The sequence below is a fragment of the Ovis aries genome, chromosome 25 (genome assembly GCF_016772045.2).
Source record: "Ovis aries strain OAR_USU_Benz2616 breed Rambouillet chromosome 25, ARS-UI_Ramb_v3.0, whole genome shotgun sequence".
NCBI classification, from domain to species: domain Eukaryota; kingdom Metazoa; phylum Chordata; class Mammalia; order Artiodactyla; family Bovidae; genus Ovis; species Ovis aries.
The window spans coordinates 34,279,229-34,300,170 of record NC_056078.1 but is presented as its reverse complement, the minus strand read 5'-3'; the positions used below and the strand labels follow the sequence as shown (position 1 = coordinate 34,300,170).

Below are 20,942 nucleotides of genomic sequence, written 5' to 3'. Positions count from 1 at the left end.
CTATTTCCAGTTTTTTAAGGAATCTCCAGACTGTTCTCCATAGGGGCTGTACTAGTTTGCATTCCCTCCAACAGTGTAAGAGGGTTCCTTTTTCTCCTCACCCTCTCCAGCATTTATTGTTTGTAGACTTTGATAGCAGCCATTCTGACCAGCGGAGATGGTACTTCATTGTGGTTTTGATTTGCATTTCTCTGATAATGAGTGCTGTTGAGCATCTTTTCATGTGTTTGTTAGGCATCTGTATGTCTTCTTTGGAGAAATGTAAAGCAATGAATTTGAAAGAAGCAGGTTAAGATCCTGGGCTAAGCAAGGAATAAACAAAACTTTGCATGTGGAATAATGGGACCTCAGACCCTGGGAAGTCAGCAATCTGATTTACCATCCACAAGCAGGGAACTGGAGGATTCATTTGTGCAGAAAATGAGCATCTCAGACAAACATCCTTCAGTGACTGGTGTTTACTGTTTTCCTCAGTGCCAGCACTGATGGATGGTCAAACACCTTGTGGCGAACTCCATCAGTTGACAAAGCCCACTCCCAGACAGAGATTCAGGCACTGTTTAGTGCTTCGTCCCCAAATGTAGATGTCCAGGCTAGGATCACCAGCTTGTGAGGAAGGCCTCCAGATAGGGTGACCCACCATCCTGGTTTGCCAGGGACTGAGGGTTTTTCAGGACACTGGACATTCGGAGTCAGACTTGAAAAGTCTCTGGCAAACTAGGGTGAGTTGCTCCAACAAGTATGAGCAACATCTATCAGTTTGGCTTTGGTTTAATCATTTGCAAGCCTGACTTTCTCCATGCACAGCTTGCAAGCCGTGCATAGTCATCTGCTATAATTTATAGGGTCTTGAGGCAAAGTCTGCCAAAAATTGGATTAAATGGTTTATGACTTTTGCTGATCCTTTCCCAGCCTCTGACACCATATGTAGCGAAAAATATGGTCTACATTATTTGTAATTTCCAGCCCAGTCAACTAAAAATGTGTCCTGGCTTCTTTTATTATTGGCTTGATCTTCTTCTTCTTTTTCTTCTTTTAAAGATCTAAGTAGCTTTAGCGCTTCCCAGGTGTCTCAGTGGTAAAGAATCCGCCTGCCAATGCAGGAGAGGCAGATTTGGTCCCTGGATCCAGCAGATCCCTTGGATAAGGGAATGGAAACCCACTCCAGTGTTCTTGCCTGGAAAATCCCATGAAAAGAGGAGCCTGGTGGCCTACAGTCCATGGGGTCGGAAAGAGATGGACACAACTTAGCGACTGGGCACACAATCACAATTAGCTTTATTCAGCAACTATGATTGGGCAGTAAATAGTCTAGTAAATTGACTAGATCATACTTAACTCGGTCTTTAATCAACTGAAACCACTTTGGGATGTTTGCTTCCTGCTGGACTCAGTTGCAGCCCACCAGCCAGTGTCAGTTCTGCAGGGTCAGTGTCTGTGTCAGGCAGGCAGTTAAATGTGGTCTTTCCATGCCATCCTGCCCTGCTCTGGAAAACAGAAAGCCAAGCAGTCTCTGGGATGTAAAATACCTGATTTTCATGTCATGGACCAGGAATGGTCTTAATAGACAATTGATACTATCTAATTATCTCTGGAAACAAGGGCTACCACTTCTGGATCTGAAATAATAATTATCATATTAATAGATAGCCTCTAACTTTAGGGAAATTTATGGAAAATAATCTCAGATATGCAGATGACACCACCCTTATGGCAGAAAGTAAAGAGGAACTAAAAGCCTCTTGATGAAAGTGAAAGTGGAGAGTGACAAAGTTGACCTAAAACTCAACATTCAGAAAACGAAGATCATGGCATCCGGTCCCATCACTTCATGGGAAATAGATGGGGAAACAGTGGAAACACTGTCAGACTTTATTTTCTTGGGCTCCAAAATCACTGCAGATGGTGATTGCAGCCATGAAATTAAAAGACGCTTACTCCTTGGAAGAAAAGTTATGACCAACCTAGATAGCATATTCAAAAGCAGAGACATTACTTTGCCGACTAAGGTCCATCTAGTCAAGGCTATGGTTTTTCCTGTGGTCATTTATGGATGTGAAAGTTGGACTGTGAAGAAGGCTGAGTGCCAAAGAATTGATGCTTTTGAACTGTGGTGTTGGAGAAGACTCCTGAGAGTCCCTTGGACTGCAAGGAGATCCAGCCAGTCCATTCTGAAGGAGATCAGTCCTGGGATTTCTTTGGAAGGAATGATGCTAAAGCTGAAAGTACTCTGGCCATCTCATGAGAAGAGTTGACTCATTGGAAAAGACTCTGATGCTGGGAGGGATTGGGGGCAGGAGGAGAAGGGGACGACCCAGGATGAGATGGCTGGATGGCATCACTGACTCGATGGACGTGAGTCTTAGTGAACTCCCGGAGTTGGTGATGGACAGGGAGGCCTGGCGTGCTGCGATTCATGGGGTCGCAAAGAGTCGGACACAACTGAGCGACTGAACTGAACTGAACTGATGGAAAATAATTATAAATAGTAGGTTTATTTAGTTACTTTAACTAGCAGGATCTGTTGCTCAAAATGAAATGTGCTGCAGATTTTTGCATATGTTGCCAAACAGAGTAGATGGTTAGCAACCCACTTTACCATTTTTCCAAGCTAATTTTTATTGCGGTCTCACTTTAGGATGTTGGATTGTGGGACTTCAATTACCTCCATTACTTGTTGCATGGCTAGAGAACTCTCAAAATTCCTCCCAAAGCAAATCTTGGCTCTGCCGGCAAGGACTCCCTTGACGCACTTTGGAGGGGATGTGGGTTGGCCTTCTTTTAGGAACATGTACTTGTCGGCGCCTGAGTTTTCATAAGAGGACTGACTCAAAGTCCCAGCCCAGTTTATTATTAAAGCAAGCGGCTCATTTCTTAACTGGCAATGGAAAGCATCACCATTCCAAGTAGAATCTAAAACCTGCAGCCACAAAGGACTTTTCAAAAGCTTGGCTAGGTGAAATGCTGTTTATGGACAAGTGCCTATAAAGTATGTATTCTGTTCAATCTCTAGATATGTGTTCTTAAACATATCACCGATTCAGCCACAGCAGTAGAGTTCTGGTCTTTGACTAGAACTCATGGCTTCTTGGAGAAGTCCTTCCATGCTTTCTGCTTTGGCTGGAGGCCTTTGACCTACACTCAGAAACATTATACATAATACGGTTTTGAACATCGATCCCCTATCTGTTGTTGCAATGTTGTTGAGGGCATCGCTTAGTGTAATCATTCACAGTGGCCATGCCATGTGGACCTCTCATAGAAGTGAATCTGCTCTTTGGTCTTACTATCTGGAATAGTCACTTTTTCTTAGCAACCTGCAAATACTCTGAATCTCATGATGTGTCATCTTTCCCTCTATCAGCTGCTAGGTCACTAAATTAGTGAACAACCATGTGTACATGTGTGCTAAGTCGCTTCAGTTGTGTCCAACTCTTTATGACACTATGGACCATAGCCCGCCAGGCTCCTCTGTCCGTGGGATTCTCCAGGCAAGAATCCTGGAGCAGGTTGTCACGCCCTCCCCCAGGGGATCTTCCCAACCCAGGGATTGAACCCAGTTCTCTTACATCTCCTGCATTAGCAGGCGGGTTCTTTACCACTAGCACCCCCTGGGAAGCCCAGTGAATAACTATGAGATCATACAAAAGAGACTCATCACTCAGGTGGACACCACTGATGAGCATGGAATCAGAGCATACAGGACTGGCAAGATGCTCTAGGGGACCGTTCCTGCCATGTTTAAGTGTCCAAGAATCCCCTGGAGGAGAGTTGGAGACAAAAATAGGTTCCTCCAAACCACCTATAGAGGTGACTTCAGATCATCCCTCTTCCTCAGAGCGAGGTTTAGGGTCAGGTATGGTAGGGCAATGGCAGGGGAGAAAGACTTAGCTGGTCCTATATCCTTCTCCCTCATCAGGTTTCTATCCTGTGACGCACAGGACATGATTGGAAACCGATGGGCACTGAATATGAAGTCAAGCACCGTGTGCTTTCTGTTTGTTTCAGCCGTTGTGGTCCCCGGGTCAAGGTGCATTCTTACCCCAAGTTCACGTCTAGTACATGAGCTGGGAAATAGTACACTGTAGAAGTTAAAAATGTGGGCTCTGAATTTCACACTGCACGTATTTAAAATATTTTTTTCCAAGCCATTGTTGGTTTTTAAATTTAATTTTTACTATCTTTTGCCATTAGAGATTATTATTATGTTATCTGTTTAGGATACAGTCTTCTGTGGGGGTGGCAGAGGATGAGATGGTTGGATGACATCACTGACTCAATGGACATGAATTTGAGCAAACTCCAGGAGATCCTGGAGGACAGAGGACCCCGGCATACTGCAGCCGTGGGGTGACAGTCGGACACACTTTAGCTGCTGAACAACAACTTATATATATGGGTATGAAATTCAGCCTATGTGTGTAATCAAGTCTTTTAACCATTTTCTTTATACCTGTGCTCTTGTTTGTTTAATAAAGACAGTCCTTACTAATTCCAACATTATGAAAAAAACAAAAACAAAAACAACAAAAAAAAAAAGGCTCTGGAGTCAGAGAGCTAACATCAAACCCTACCTCCACACTCACTAGCTCAGTGACCTTGGATAAGAAGCTCTTCATCTCTAAATGTATAGAACTGCTTACCAAACACAGTTACTACAGGAAATACATTATATAACCACTGTGAATCCTCTCGCCCAGAGCTCAACATTGCAGTAGACAGTTGCTATGCAGAAATACATCATGGTCGCTAAGAGTTTGGGGCTTTGGAATTGGATATACTGGGGGTTCAAATTCTAGCACTCCTTGGGCCAACTGTGAAACTTTGGGCAAGTTTCCAACTTCTTTAGATCTTTGCTTTTTTTTTTTTTTATCTGTCCAATGGAGCTGCTGCTGCTGCTGCTGCTGCTAGTACACATAAACCCTTGCATGCCATTTGAAGTGTGTGCTCTGTAAATGATGCTCTTAATTGCTTGTTATTTTACTGCTCCACCAGAGAGCATGCAGCTAAGCTAAGCAGGCCAGAGAGACCACTTAAGGGAGATTGTCCAGAGCTGCCAACCCTCTGTGGCAACAGGGAAACTGATTTCCATCCCCAACATACGGTAACACATTATTCTCTGTGTGCTGAGCAGGGAGCTGTGAGTTTTATATTTTTGTTATATCTGGGACTAGGTCAGATGGATCTTAATATTTTAAGGGCCACAAGTACACAAGTATCAGTCTGGGTCCAATCAGGAGGCAGAAACCACGTAGGGTTTAAGAAATGGAAGTTTGATATAAGGAGTATTACATACACTATGATAAAAGAGTAACTATAGGATGTAAAGGCTTCTCACTGGTGCTAGGGGTAAAGAATCCATCTGCCAATGCAGGGTTCAATCCCTGGGTCGGGAAGATCTCCTGGAGGAGGAAATGGCAGCCCACTCCAGTATTCTTGCTGGAAAATCCCATGGACAGAGGAGCCTAGTGGGCTACAATCCATGGGTCACAAAGAGACAATACTGAGCACATACATCATATATAGATAAAATGTAAAGTGAAAGTGAAGTTGCTCAGTCGTGTCCAACTCTTGCAATCCCATGGACTGTAGTCTACCAGGCTTCTCTGTCCATGGGATTTTCCAGGCAAGAGTAATGGAGAGGGTTGCCATTTCCTTCTCCAGGGGATCTTCCTGATCCAGGGATCGAACCCAGGTCTCCTGCATTGCTTAAAACGTAAGTGGACCCCTATAGGGCTACTCTTCCTTCAGCTGAGAAAGAGGACCCATGAAGGAGGTCCCTTCCCCAGGCTGGGGATCAAACCTTGTTGGAGGAGGTGTCATGGCCCCACTGGAGGCAGAGAGATTAGCTGGTGCCTGGGCCAAAGCTAGTTGGCATCTGCTGGACAAGCAGGAAGCAATTACCTGGTAGGTGGGTATGTGGGCAGGTGGAGGGAGTTGAGTGGCGGTGTAGGTAGGTGGCACAGAACGTACAGTGTCTGTGTTGGGAGGGTCATGGGAAAGTGATCACTAGGCCAGGCAGGACTGCAAAGGTCACTGGAGGCCCTTCTGGGCACGTGGCTGGGGCAGAGCACCACAGGGTGTCCTACGCCTGCCCAAACCAGCAAGAACTGCCCCTTCCTCCTGCGTTGTTCTCTCGGCACCCTCTCTTAAGAACGCTTACATTACAACATCATGCTCACTGTAGAGGAGAGTCGCCTGTGGGAATTCTGCCCATTATCACAGAGTAGGTATTGGTGAGTGAACTTGGAGTTGAGGAATAATACACAGCACAGACACCTTGGGGCATTTGAAGAAAGCTGGGAGCATAATTAGTGTGGATCCATATGCTCAAGCATGTGCTCGTATATATATACTTTCCTTTGCTTGTTGGGGTTGGGAGGGGATACTACTCCTAGGGTGTTCACAGACCTCAGGTGAAGAGCACTTGGAGGGGAAGTTATCCAAATGCAGGCTCCTCTATGGTTCCAGGGCAACTACAGGAAAGCCTCCACAAAGCATTGAACTTTTGCGGAGAGGTGGGGCATTCTGAATTATTTTTTAACTTGTAGATTTCCTGTCTGTGTATGTGAACTGAAAGTGCCTTCAGAGTAGATTTTGCCTTTGAGAAACTAACCTGGTGCCCTGAATTAGAAGCCAGAAAATCTGACCTGGCTGTGTGTTCCGGAGCACATCACCTTGGCTCTCTGAGCCTCGGTTTCCCCAAGCGAAAACTGGAACCTTAAGTCAGCCGCTTTCCCTGCGACTGTTTTTTTACACCAGCATTTTAAGCCTCCAACGAGGGTTCCGACCCCCGAGTCGGGAAGATACCCTGGAGAAGGAAATGGCAACGCACTCCAGTATCCTTGCCTGGAAAATCCCATGGACAGGGGGAGCCTGGCGGGCTGCCGCCCATCCGGTCGCGAAGAGTTGGGCACGACTGAGCACACGCAGAGTAAAAGGATTAAAGTCCTTGTTGCATTTCCCTGCGCTCTTCCACCAGCGTGTCCCAAACTGCAGCTTCTGCAGATGCTCACTACATCTTTTCACCAAAGGAGTAGGAGGACGGTGCTTCAAATGGGAGCAATGGACATTTCGGAGGCATTCGGGAGTTTGGAGATTGCAAAAGGACAACCGACTTTTCTCCCCTTATCCTTGCGATAGGGACGTTAGGAGCCGGGAAAGCTCAATTCTGCCATCTGCTGGTCACCTTTTGTATAGCAGCATCAAAATATTCACAGTTTTGGAGTTGGTGATGGACAGGGAGGCCTGGCGTGCTGTGATTCATGGGGTCGCAAAGAGTCGGACACGACTGAGCGACTGAACTGAACTGATAGTGCTGGAGCTAGAGGGCAAGATGCTTGGATGGCATCGCTGACTCAATGGACCTGAGTTTGAGCAGACGCGGGGAGATGGTGAAGGACAGGGAAGCCTGGCGAGCTGCAGTCCAGGGGGTCGCAAAGAGTCGGGCACGACTGAGCGACTTCACTTTCACTTTTCACTCTTACGCACTGGAGAAGGCAATGGCAACCCACTCCAGTGTTCTTGCCTGGAGAATCCCAGGGACGGGGGAGCCTGGTGGGCTGCCGTCTATGGGGTCGCACAGAGTCGGACACGACTGAAGTGACTTACCAAGGATCGGAGAGAGGAAGTGGCATTTACTGAGCACCTACTGTTTACAGGCGGCTTTCCAGGTGGCGCAGTGGTAAAGAATCCTCCTGTCAATGCAGGAGACTTCCAGGAGACCTGGCTCTGATCCCTGGGTCGGGAAGATCCCCTGGAGAAGGAAATGGCAACCCACTCCAGTATTCTTGCTTGGAAAATTCCATGAACAGAGGACCTGGCAAATTACAGTCTACAGAGTCACAAAGAGTCAGACATGACTGGAGAGACTGCCGTAAAGAGGGCACGGGCTCCAGGGAGCCAGGGCTGCTTCTCAATGGCTGTTCCCCAAGCACACGCTTCAGCTGCTCTCAACTTCAGTTTTCTTATGAGGTGGATGAACAAAGAATTTGGAAGGACGGCCTTAAAAGACTAAAGAGGCTGTTACAGGTGGGTACTGAGAAGGAAAGGAGGGCATCCTGGGTTTCAGAAGACACCCATGGAACGCCTGACACGTGTCCTCTTCTTGTCCCCTTGTTTGTGAAGCCAGTTAAACTCTAGATCTCCAGGTGTCTCACCTCTGACGTCTGATCAGGGGCAGGGACAGAGGAATTGAAAAGATTTCTTCAAGGAAGAATGAAACAAACACCTGTGTAGACTCCTTTAAGAAATAGGAGCCATATCATTGTCTTTGAAGTATCCTATTATATGAAAATATTGCCATTTATTTACATATTCTACAGCATATGGACATTTGAATTATTTCCCATTGTTTCCAGTTTTTTGCTGCCTTGGACATTCGTACGCATACATTTCTGTCAAGTATATAATCAGGGAGTGGAATTGTTGGGTGGCAGACCACGTGCATTTTCAACTTTATAGATAATTACTATTTATTATCCCAAGAGGGTCCACCAGTCAAAACTCATGTTAAAAGTGCACGTGTTCATGTGTGTGTGTGTGTGTGTGTGTGTGTGTGTGTGTATAGGAGGGAGGGTATTCCTGTTACACCAAATTCACTGCAAGCACTTGATATTGTCAGATTTTTTTAAGTTTTGCTAATTTTGTGGGGTGAGATGATGTAATTTCAATTTCCATCCAAAGGTGACTCTGTAATTGTTAGTCATCTTGAGGTATACCATAATTACTTTTCCTAATTTGTGCATTTAGAAATTTTCTTGGAGTAAATAATTTTTTCTTCAGGAATTTACCATATGTTTATGCACTCAGAATGTTTCATTCCCAACTCTTACATCACATGTGAAGTATTCTGTAAATAGCAGGGCCTTGGAGATCTTTTTCCGGGCCTGGAGCTCTCTGGCCTGCCCTCTCCTGTGTTAGTTCTGCAGGATCGCTGCACGGTTGCTAGACTGAATTTTTTTTTATTTGAACAGTCATCCTGGGCATTCTCGTTGCCATTTTCTTCTGTTTTCCTGGATCCCTTATCATCTTCGCCCTTTCTGATTTACTCTCTTATTTTTTTTTCAGTACATCCTCTCCTAGTTTCCTGAGAAATAATTCTCAGAAGGTAAGTTTTTGGAAATCTTGCATGTGTGTAAATATCTCTACCTACAAACGTGAGTGATATTTTGTCTTGATATCTAGTTCCATGTTGGAAAACATTTCTGCTATGAGTTTTGAAGGCATACCTGCTTTGCCAATGGGGGTATGATTTTATTAAGAAGTCTAATGTCTAAGTCTTGATATTTTTGTATTTTTTATTCAAATTTTTTTCTTGGAACTTGCTTTTAATTCCTGGGGTTCTGTAATATCCTGGTGGTGAATGTATGAATTCATTCATTTCACAGGGTGCTTTGGGTGTCCTTTCAATCTGAAAACTCATACCTGTCTATTCCGGAAAGTTTTTTTTTTTTTTTTAATTTACCTAAAATATCTTTCCCTAATCTGTTTTCCCTTATTTCTTTCTGGAAGTTCTACTTATCAAACGCTGCCTCTCTGAGTAAATTTTCTAATTTTCTCACCTTTTTTTTTTTCCTCCCATTTTCTATTTCTTTTTCTTCTCATACTAGGTTTTGTAGAATTCCTTTTATATTCTTTTCTATGGAATCATCATCTCTGGTTTTTCTTAAATAAAATTCATGGGATATTTTTGTCCTGTGACCGTTCCTTTTTTGTGTGTTTTAACTACCTGCTCTTGTTTCTGAGTATGTAACTGGCATAGTTTTAGTTTTCTTCTACCTGAATGGTTTTTGTGTTTTCTAAGTTGTTTTGTAGGTGTCTTGTTTTTGTTTGGCCTCCATCTTTTACGTAAAAACTCTGTGATGATTTCTGGAAATACTTTAATGAGATACTAGGGATCTACTGGCGGGCCTTTTGTGCATGAGTAGCGCCTGTCACCTGGTGGGTTTCACTGTAGGGTAGTTGCAACTTAGCAGCAGCAGACATCCATTGGCGGGCCTTTGTGCATGAGCAGCGCCTGTCACCTGGTGGGTTTCACTGTAGGGTGGTTGCGACTTAGCAGCAGCAGCAGTTGTGTTGCTGTGCTTCATCACTCACCCATGTCTGACGCTTTGCAGCCCCCGGGACCGCAGCCTGCCACGCTTCTCTGTCTGTGCGATTTCCCAGGCATGAATACTGGAGTGGGTTGCCATTTACTTCTCCAGAGTATCTTCCTGATTCAGGGATAGAATCCATGTCTCCTGATTTGTTATTGCTGGTTACTTTGGTACAAATGCTTGTTCTGTTTATGGTTATCCCCAGGAGGACTCAGATACCACTACTTTCTAAAATATCACAGGAAACTAACTACATAAAGAATTTTCAAAAATTTGGAAGGAGGGACTATGTAACACTTTACAGCATCTTATCATTGATTACTTATTTGTTGATATCTTAATTTAAGCTCCTTCTGGGAAGAAAGCATGTCTTTTTTAATGTTTTCCTTTTGATGAAATCAATATACTTTTAAAATCTTTGTATCTTGTCGGCCATAATTTCTTCATTGAATTAATGTGTAACAAGAAGGTATTGAGATCATCATATGGGGTAAAAGGGAACTAACATTTCTTGAGCACCTACTCTGTGTCCAAGGTTATGGGAGAGTATCTTAGAATTTGGTTGACTTTGAGAATAACGACAGCTAACAGAACTGTTCAGAGCTGGCCTTCAAAGGAGAGGAAGCTGCTGTGTTTCGCTGGTTGTAGGCTCCAGCTGGGCTTCCCTGGTGGCTAGGTGGTAAAGAATCTGCCTGGAATGAAGGAGACCTGGGTTTGATCCCTGGGTCAGGAAGATCCCCTGGAGGAAGGCATGGCAACCCATTCCAGTATTCCTGCCTAGAGAATTCTATGGAGAGGGGACCCTGGCAGGTTATACCCCATGGGGTCACAAAGACTCAGACATGACTGAGAAACTAAACACACACACAGCTCAGGCTGCAGCTAGGGGTCATGGGGGAAGGTACAGCCGTCACAATATACAGTGGGGCTCCATGAACACCAGCTGTGACACTGATACTGACAGGCTTGATTTACTAAAGCCCATAGTTTGCATCAGGGGCTTCTCTGGCAGCTCAGACGGTAAAGAATCTGCAAGCAGTGCGGGAGACCCGGGTTCCATCCCTGGGTCGGGAAGGGAGTGGCAACCCACTCCAGTATTCTTGCTTGGGAAATCTCATGGACAGAGGAACCTGGTGGGCTACAGTCCATGGGGTCACAAAGAGTCGGACACAACTGACCGACTAACATTTCATGGACACCAAACCTGGGGATCTGTGCTATGTACACATTCAGGATCCACAGAGATCTTGTAAAGATGGATGAAAAGCCAAAATGAACAAGGAGAAATTCTCTCCTTGTTAACATTCTCTCCTTGGACTCAAAAAACTAATTTCACAAATTCAGGATTAGGGAAGATCTGATTCAGGAAGAATCCTTGGGGTAAAGTATAGGAATTTGGGTTCGCTCCAAAACTAAAATAAAGCAAAACCTCTTTGCCATCTTTAGCTACAAGGACGTAAAACCAAGGACAAGGGAGGTGATAGTCCTATTTCATGTTGCTCGGTATATTACATGAGGCCTGTATTTGGTGTTGAGACTGTCCACTGTACAGATATTCAAGGATGGAAAAGCGATTACACTGAGGATACCATGTAATGAGTACTGTAGTTAGAGTCCAGAGGATGCTGAGGCTGTGTTACCTCACTGTGCAGGACCACAATGGTAAGGGAGGGGTGTCAGGAATGCTTCCCAGAGACCCCATATCAGTTGATATCCAAACGATAATTAAGAACTCTATAGATGGATATTTTAGTCCAGATGGCCAAAAATAGACACTGGTACAAGGACAGTTCTGAGAGGGAACAGCATGGATAAAACTGCAATGCACAGAGCACTGCTGCTTGTTCCGTTCCGTTCCGTTCAGTCACTCAGTCGTGTCCGACTCTTTGGGACACCATGGACTGTGGTACACCAGGCCTCCCTGTCCATCACCAACTCCTAGAGCTTACTCAAACTCATGTCCATTGAGTTGGTGATGCCATCCAACCGTCTCGTCATCTGTCGTCCCCTTCTCCTCCCACCTTCAATCATTCCTAGCATCAGGGTCTTTTCAAATGAGTCAGTTCTTCACATCAGGTGGCCAAAGTATTGGAGCTTCAGCTTTAGCATGTCTTTCCAATGAATATTCAGGACTGATTTCCTTTAGGATGGACTGGTTGGATTTCCTTGCAGTCCAAGGGACTCTCAAGAGTCTTCTCCAACACCACAGTTCAAAAGCATCAATTCTTTGGTGCTCAGCTTTCTTTATAGTCCAACTCTCACATCCGTACATGACTACTGGATAAACCAAAGCTTTGACTAGATGGATCTTTGTTGGCAAAGAAATGTCTCTGTTTTTTAATATGCTCTCTAGATTGGTCATAACTTTTCTTCCAAGGAGCAAGCTTCTTTTAATTTCATGGCTGCAGTCACCACCTGCAGTGATTTTGGAGCCCAAAAAAGTAAAGTCTGTCACGGTTTCCATTGTTTCAACATCTATTTGCCCATGAAGTGATGGGACCAGATGCCATGATCTTAGTTTTCTGAATGCTGAGTATTAAGCCAGCTTTTTTACTCTCCTCTTTCACTTTTATCAAGAGGCTCTTTAGTTCCTCTTTACTTTCTACCATAAGTGTGGTGTCATCTGCATATCTGAGGTTATTGATATTTCTCCCAGCAATCTTGATTCCAGCTTGTAATTTATCCAGTCCAACATTTCTCATGATGTACTCTGCATGTAAGTTAAATAAGCAGGGTGACAATATACAGCCTTGATGTACTCTTTTCCCGATTTGGAACCAGTCTGTTGTCCCATGTCCAGTTCTAACTGTTGCTTCCTGACCTGCATCTAGGTTTCTCAAGAGGCAGGTTAGGTGGTCTGTATTCCCATCTCTTTCAGAATTTTCCACAGTGTATTGTGATCCACACAGTCAAAGGCTTTGGCATAGTCAATAAAGCAGAAATACATGTTTTTCTGGAACTCTCTTGCTTTTTCCATGATCCAATGGATGCTGGCAATTTGATCTCTTGTTCCTCTGCCTTTTCTAAATCCAGCTTGAACATCTGGAAGGTCATGGTTCACATACTGTTGAAGCTTGGCTTGGAGAATTTTGAGCATTATTTTGCAAGTGTGTGAGATAAGTGCAATTGTGCAGTAGTCTGAGCATTCTTTGACACTGCCTTTCTTAGGGATCGGAATGAAAACTGACCTTTTCTAGTCCTGTGGCCCCTGCTGAGTTTTCCAAATTTGTTAGCATATTGACTGCAGCCCTTTTCACAGCATCATCTTTTAGGATTTGAAATAGCTCAACTGGAATTCCATCATCTCGACTAGCTTTGTTCACAGTGATGCTTCCTAAGGCCCACCTGACTTCGCATTACAGGATGTCTGGCTCTAGGTGAGCGATCATGCTATCATTATTATCTGGGTCCTGAAGATCTTTTTTGTATAGTTCTTCAGTGTATTCTTGCCACCTCTTCTTAATATCTTCTGCCCTTGTTAGGTCCATACCATTTCTGTCCTTTATTGTGCCCATCTTTGCATGAAATGTTCCCTTGGTATCTCTCTAATTTTCTTGAAAAGCTCTCTAGTCTTTCCCATTCTGTTGTTTTCCTCTATTTCTTTGCATTGATAACTGAGGAAGGCTTTCTTATCTCTCCTTGATATTCTTTGAAACTCTGCATTCAAATAGGTATATCTTTCCTTTTCTCCTTTGCCCTTGGCTTCTCCTTTTCACAGCTATCTTCACTGCGGCTTGAGATGGGTGCAAACCAAACTCAAGTAGGGAGACCTCTGGTGGTGACTGAGAAAAGTACAGTCTCACAGACTAGGCTGTGGGCCTGGAGGCTATGGAGGGATTCTGAGTCCCAGGGTGACAGACACGACCACTTTGGAGAAGGGGACAGGGGAGGGGAAGGAAGGTAAGTATCAGCAGGATACAGCAAGATACAGCAGGATAAAGGAATTTTGAAAGGAAAATCAAAATGTTTATGGGGAAATGTTAGTAAGTTTCTGCTGTGTGAGGTGAGATGTGATTCTTCCTCCATCTCCCCAGGAAATAGTCTGTAAACTATTTATATCAGGGAAAGAAGGGAAGGAGGGAGAGAGGAGGTCACCTGAAAGTTCCACGGAGGCTGGGTTAGACAGACGATGTGTGGGGAAAAGGAGACTCAGGAGGACAGAGTTACTGACACCTTCAGTCAGCATAGTTGAGTAACAGTCACGACTGTCCTGTGGGTAGGAACTGGCCAGAGACAGGCTTCGATTCTCACTAGTTTGAGAGCAAGCCATGTAGAAACAGAATGGGCTGCTTCAAGAGGCACTGAGCTCCCTGTCACCAAAACGGCACAAGCAGAAATTGGTTGGCCATCCTCCAAAGAGGCTGCTCGTATGATTTCTGAAAGAGGTGGGATATTGATAGGTGAGCCTGAGACCCCCAGGCTTTTGATGGAGGCTGAGAAAATCATCCTGCGTCCTCCATTCTCAGCGAACTCATTCAGGTACTGAGGTGGAAGTTTTGATTGCATTCTTTTGAGGGAAGGTGCTAAATTCCACCTATGTGTTCAGATTAAGTCTGTGGAGACACAGGGCACATCTAGAAAGAAATAGAGGAGAAGGCAGAATCCGCAAGGAGAGAGGAGGGAGAAGAGTCATTGCTGATGGTCCAGAGCTTAGATTGCAAGAGTCAAGCATATTCTATCTGTGCCAGGCGTTTAGACACCATTTTCCCTTGAGGGCTGTGTCCATTAAGGTCTCTGCAGGAAACAGAATCAGTCCAGGTGGTACCCATGAAGATGCTATAATAAACTGTTGACAGAGTGTGGGCAGGTTAGGGGAACAGACAGGGAAGCAAGAGGCTTGTAGAGACTAGTAGCGAGGGGAAGCTCCCAGGCTAAAGGGGTTAGGAGAGAAAATTGTATTCTGGGCCCCTTGAGAGCAGAGGCCATGGAGGAGGGGTCTCCCGAGGGAGCCCTGATCATGGAGGTCACACCTGCAGGTGGAGACACGCTGATGAGAAGAGGGTGGTGCACGGGAGACAGTCCAGTGCACGCTCCTCTTACCTGCCAGAATCCCCTTCCCACAATCCCCTTTCCCTTCTCTCCTCTTACCTTCCAGAATCCCCCTTCCCAGAATCTCCTTCCCCTTCTCTCCTCTTACCTTCCAGAATCCCCTTCCCCTTCTCTCCTCTTACCTTCCAGAATCCCCTTCCCAGAATCCCCTTCCCCTTCTCTCACCTTCCAAAATCCCCCTTCCCAGAATCCCCTTTCCCTTCTCTCCTCTTACCTCCCAGAATCCCCTTCCCCTCTTCTCCTCTTACCTTCCAGAATCCCCCTTCCCCTTCCTCATTAATTCAACCAGAAGCCAGAGGCTGAAGAGCCGGGAGGACTCAGTGTGCAGGGATGAGGTCACCCCAGCACAGAGCCTAGAGGCAAGGAAAGAAAAACGTGGAAGGGGTGACAACGGAGAATGAGCAGTGTCAGGGCTCCTCGCCTCGCCTTTTGTGATAAAGACTGCAGGCTGTCCCACAGCATCCCGCTGTCTGGAATGCAGACACATCAGTGGGCCAGTTTGGACCGTGAAGATGAGGGCAGAGAAGCTGCGGAGAGCCTGTCCCCCGAAGACACAGGGCTGCTGCCCTGAGGGTCGCTGCATGAGAGAGATGCAAAGCAGCAAGTGGCTCCAGCTGCAGGCCTGTGTCCACGCAAGTTACTACAGCCTTTGTGGATTTTGAGAAGGACAGAGCTCCCATCTCTGAGGAGGGCTTCAAGAGCTTACTGCACGCTCTGATAGCACTCCACGCGGGCCTAGATCCTCCCTTCTTGCCGAGGACCTCCATCGCGGTGATGGCTCAAAGCAGCTGTTACCTCGCACAGAGAAGTTCTCTTCCAGCGCGAATGTCCTTCTAGTGCTCTCTGCAAAGTGTCAGCCGCGCATAGGGTGGGGCAGGCGGGGGCTGGGTGAAGGGTACTGCGGCCCTGTGTCTCCTCCCCAGTGGGTGTTCTCCCCCTCGTGGCTGTGGCCTCTCAGCCCCTGACAGCCCATGGGATGGCAGTTGCTGGTAAGAATCGCTTCCTGCTGGGTCCTGAGTTGAGAAGCTAGAGATGGCCCATCCTGCAGCACCGTCTCACTTCCTGTGTCACTCCATTAAGCTTCCCCTGGAAGCAGCCGGGGCCACTGCTCAAGCCTCCCTGAAGAGTGTAGGGTGCCTGGACTTGACAAGAAGTGTGAGGGGTGGGGATGAGGGACGGACAACAAAGCTTAGACCATTTGCATGAATTTCTGACGTCCTATTTTGTATTGGTATTTCTTTAGCTTACAAAGCAATTTCTCACAGTTTCACTCCATCTGAGAAGTTTGGAATAAACAGTTTTCATTCTCATTTTGCAGATGAAGAAACCGAGGTTTCCGGGGGTAGAGAAACGTACCCAGTGACATGTAACTCGGAGCCAGCCAGGCCAGAAGTAAGGCCCAGTTTCTGGTATTTATGCCAGATCTTCTCCTTATCCCAGAGGCCTCTGCATGGTGAAAGGAAAACTCTTCTTTGGTGGACATTTTATGAAACAACACTTAGAAAATGCTGAAGGTCTCCCTCCTCCCTGCCCTGGTTGTCAGGGGACACGTCATGGGTGTCCCAGTTCCGTGAGTGACAAAGACTGTTTCAGAGAGCTTGTCTAGACTTTTCAGGCCTGGACTTTATCCACAGTGTGGGGTATGTATGGCGTGTGTGTTATGCATGTGGTGGTGACTGGGTATCTAATGTGTGTTGGTGATGTGTGGTACGTGTGGAGTAGCATGTGTGTGTGGAGTAGTGTGTGTGTGTGTTGAGTCTTCACTTGAGGGTGTGTGTGAGTGTGAATAGGTGTGACGTAATGGTGCGTGTGTGATACATTGTTTGTGTATGTGTGTTGTGATATTCTTGTGCATGACTGTGATGGTGGATCTTTCTGAGTCTGCTGGTTCTGTGAGTGTTGTGGGTACATTCTTGTGTGTGCTGATGGATGCATGATATGCCATATGTGTGCTAGAAAGAAAAAGTGTGTGTGTGTGTGTGTGTGTGTGTGTGAGTATGAGTGTGTGTGTGTGCAGATAGCAGGGCTGGCACAGGAGGAGCCAGGACGGGAGGCTCACACCTTAGCAGCGCGTGTGTCGTGGCTCACGGCCCCCAGGTGCCCACCCGCGTGTCCCCACCTAGTTGGTCAGTTTGCCCAGCTGAGGCCTGTTTCAGTGTCAGCTGGGGCGTCCTCTGTTCTGAACAGGCCGGCATCCTTGGCACAGACCGAGATTTCACACTGGCTCGTCCCCAACTGCAGGTCCCCTCTGGGCCAGGCCAGCTGCCCCGCTCCCTTGGGACTTCCACCCACAAGAGAACCCCTCCCTGCCTGGGACGGGAGGAGCCAGCCCCGAGCTGGACAGAATGGCCACGTCAACAACTCTGCCCTCCCCACCCCTGGAAGCGGTCAAAACGAGCATCTGCCGCCAGCGCTCTACAAACATCAGCCTTACCGGTGGGGACTGCCGTGGCCTCCTCGGCAGTCAGCCTCTTGGTGAGGCCTAGCCCACCTTCCCCTTTCAGATGACAACTCGCCCTTCATGCTCACCCACCTGCACCCTGACCGCTCACACTGGTCTCTTTTATCTGTCTTCTAAAAGAGTGCTGTCCACCTTCTAACACTTTGTATGATTTACTTGATTTTCTCTCCGTCTCTCCTTACTAGAATGTAAGCTCCACGAGGGCAGGAATGTGTTTGGTTTTTCGTGTACTTAGAGGAGAGGAAGCAGGATGTTTAGAAGGCACTCAAAATGTTTGTGGAAGGAAGGAAGGAAGGATGGAGGGAGTTGATGCCAACCTCCCATCTAGGCCAAGCCATGGTGAGGGGTGTGGGGGAGCTTCCTTGGTCCTGCTGGGGACAGCCAGAGGCCAGAGGGCAGCTCCAGCGCTGCGGATGGAGGCCTGTCAGGCTCCCAGCCGCTGGCCTCATGGGAGGGCACAGCTGTGGGTGGAAGGGGAGCCAGGGAGGATGTGTTCAGTTTCTGGGGACGGCGCTGCTGGCTGGGGACGCATTTAATTTAGCCCAAGTCTGGCACAGAGTCGGGGGAGGCGATTAATACAGATGGGGTGCTGTTCTTTCCTTGGGGCTGGAGCTGTGGCTGGGGGCCAGGTTGGATCAAGTGTGTTACTGGCCCAGAGCTGGATGAGATAAACACACTCTTGGGACAGCCCTTCTTCCAGGATAGGATGGCCAGATCCTGCCTGCTGGGGCCACAGTGAACCAAGAGTTGGCATAGGACTTTATAGCCTGCTACCGGTGTCCCATGTATGGACTCATCTGGACCCCATCACCACCTGCCAGGGAGCTCAAGGTTCCACTTTACGGGTAGGGGGTGGGGAAGGGAAGCTGTGAGGGTGGGAGGGGCTTGCTGGAGGGTGGCTCGAGCCCAGGGCTCTAGATCCAGTGCTTGCTCCTTCCTCTTCTGTCCCCCACATATGATAGAAAGAGACAGACCCCTTACCTGCTTCTGGTTGAGGGACAGGCCCACTGGAGAGATGGGGCAGCCCCTCTAAGCCCACACCAGGCCCCGTGCTGATGTCAGGAGGGCAGAGCTCGCTCAGGCTGGGAATCAGAGCATCCAGGTTTGATCTCTGGTTTGGCTCCAGGTTGTTCAAGCCACTGTCGCTCCCTGGGGCTCAGTTTTCCCACTCGGACAAGCCCCGTCCAGCTGATGGTGGTCAGTTGGGCTCCAGTGAGACTCAGACACAGCTAGGCTTCCTACACAGTGGACTCTACTTATGGGCCAGGAGCTTCCAGTGGCCTCCGTGGGAACTCACCCTCAGCTTGCTTTCCTCCACCTTTCCTTCTCTTCCCATCCTCTTTCCCTCTGTGCTGGGTCAGGGGATCTGAATGGAGGCCAAGCAACTCAGCTGCTCTGCAGGGCATGCTGCCCAGCAGCCACTCCAGCACGCTGCTGTGGCCTCCATAGCAGCTGCCTGGGTAGGAAAGGACTTCATGGGGGGACTCTGCTTGAAGTGCTACTCACTCTAAGGTTTGAGTGATGATGGTGGGACCTCAGCTTTTCAGTGACTTTCGCCTCAAAACGGGTCCAATGGAGGAAACAACCCAAACATCCACCAACAATGTGAATAGTTGAATGATGACTAAACAAGATGTGGTGTATCCAGCCAGCAGAATGTTGTTCAGTCATAAGAAAAGAATGGAATACTGACTCATGCAGCCACACGGATGAACGCTGAAAACATTACGCTGAGTGCAAGGAGTCAGTCATGAAAGGTCACGTGTTGTTTGAATCCGTGTATCTGAACCAGAGTAGGCAAATCCAAGAGACAGAAAACAGACTGGGCGGCGGCCAGGGGCTGGGCAGAGGGGAGACTGGGGAGCGGTGGCTTAACGAGTAAGGGGTCTCCTTTGGGAATGATGGGAATGTTCTGGAACTAGATAAAGGTGGTGGTTGCACGCTGTTGTGAATGTGCTAAGTGCCACTTGATTATAACTTGAAAGCAGTGAATTCTGTAACATGAATTTTAATTTTCATAAATTGACTCAACACATTAATCTCAGCACCACTTCTCCTTCCCCAACCTCTACTGCCTCCAGATCCCACCGCTGGCCCACCAATACCCCCTCCTCTTCTATGACTGAGATTCAACCCCTCTTCAATTCCAGGCCAGCCCTGAGTGCGGGTGGAGGGTTCTTAAGCCCCCTCATGCCGAGTCTTTCCTTCTGGGGATTCACTCAGCTTCATGCAGCCATCCCCATTTAGCTAGTACCTACTGTATACCACCCCCACTGAGCAGATGAGAAAATGATGCCTCTTGACAGAGGAGGAGCTGTGAGGTTCCCAGTGCCCCTACAATGCAGCTCTTCCATGGGTGGCTAGACCTCAGCTCAGCCCGTTGCTCTGCCACGGCAGGGCTATCATCCTCCCAAACCACTTCAAATACTCCAGTACAAGTTTCCCCTTTGCCCCACTCCCAGTCTTCCTCCTTACACAGGGCCCTATGGATACAAGACTGCCCCGCCTAGGAGGATACGGGCATGGGTCAGATCTCTGAGTGGCAGCTGGCTTGTGCTTCAAGGTCACACCTGAATGGACCCTTATGTTCACTCAGAATCACTCCCAGCATGAAAATGAGCATGCATTAAGCTGGAGACTGGGAACCCAATCGAGGGTGGTAGATTTGGCTCTCCCATCGCCCACTTCTTTAATCACCAGCTCTATCATCCTCTTCTCATTCTCACACTTGGGCAAATGTGTTCAGCTGAAAGGGCACACACATCCACAGCTCATGGGACACTCATGGTCCAGGTCGGGGTGAATCATGCAGCCCCACTGTGTGCCCCAGGCCAGAGGACTGGACGGGTGTTGACCAGGCCAGGTGGCTGGGTGCAGAGGGCCCATGGGCTCAAAAGTCGTCAGCACATCAGAAGTGAGTTCAAATCCTAATTTTGCCACTTCATATTTCTGTGAAGAAGTTAGTCTCTCTGGTTTTCCATTTCCTTATTTGTCAGAGAGGAAAAAGCAAGATAGTTGAGGAAAAAAGAAAACAAGCTTTTCATGTACCAAATGTTCAGGAAACGGTGGTGAGCGCCCACACACACACCTCTCCTGGTGGAGGGCAGGGTGGGGGGCTTTTGATGGGGGTGTGGAAAGGGAGGTCAGAGGTTCAACCCTGGGGGATATTTAGGGGCCTGGGGGTGGGGAGGATGAGGCTGGGAAGGCTCCTAGGTGAGGGTGCCGCTGAACCAAGAGGCCCCACCCCAAGTCTGGCTCTGCCTGCCACACTGGGGAGGTGAGTTGGGAAGGCCAGCCAGGCAGGGAGCAAAGGGGTGGACACCAATCCAAACATC

General features: G+C 47.4%; 1 long non-coding RNA gene across 1 annotated transcript; it reads left to right on the top strand.

Annotated features, from left to right (window-relative positions):
* Nucleotides 1–8,920: 8,920 nt before the first annotated feature.
* On the top strand, nt 8,921–19,646 carry LOC132658669 (uncharacterized). Its single transcript, XR_009598594.1, has 2 exons — nt 8,921–9,109; nt 16,465–19,646. It is a non-coding gene; the product is annotated as an uncharacterized LOC132658669 (long non-coding RNA).
* The last annotated feature ends 1,296 nt before the right edge of the window (nt 19,647–20,942 follow it).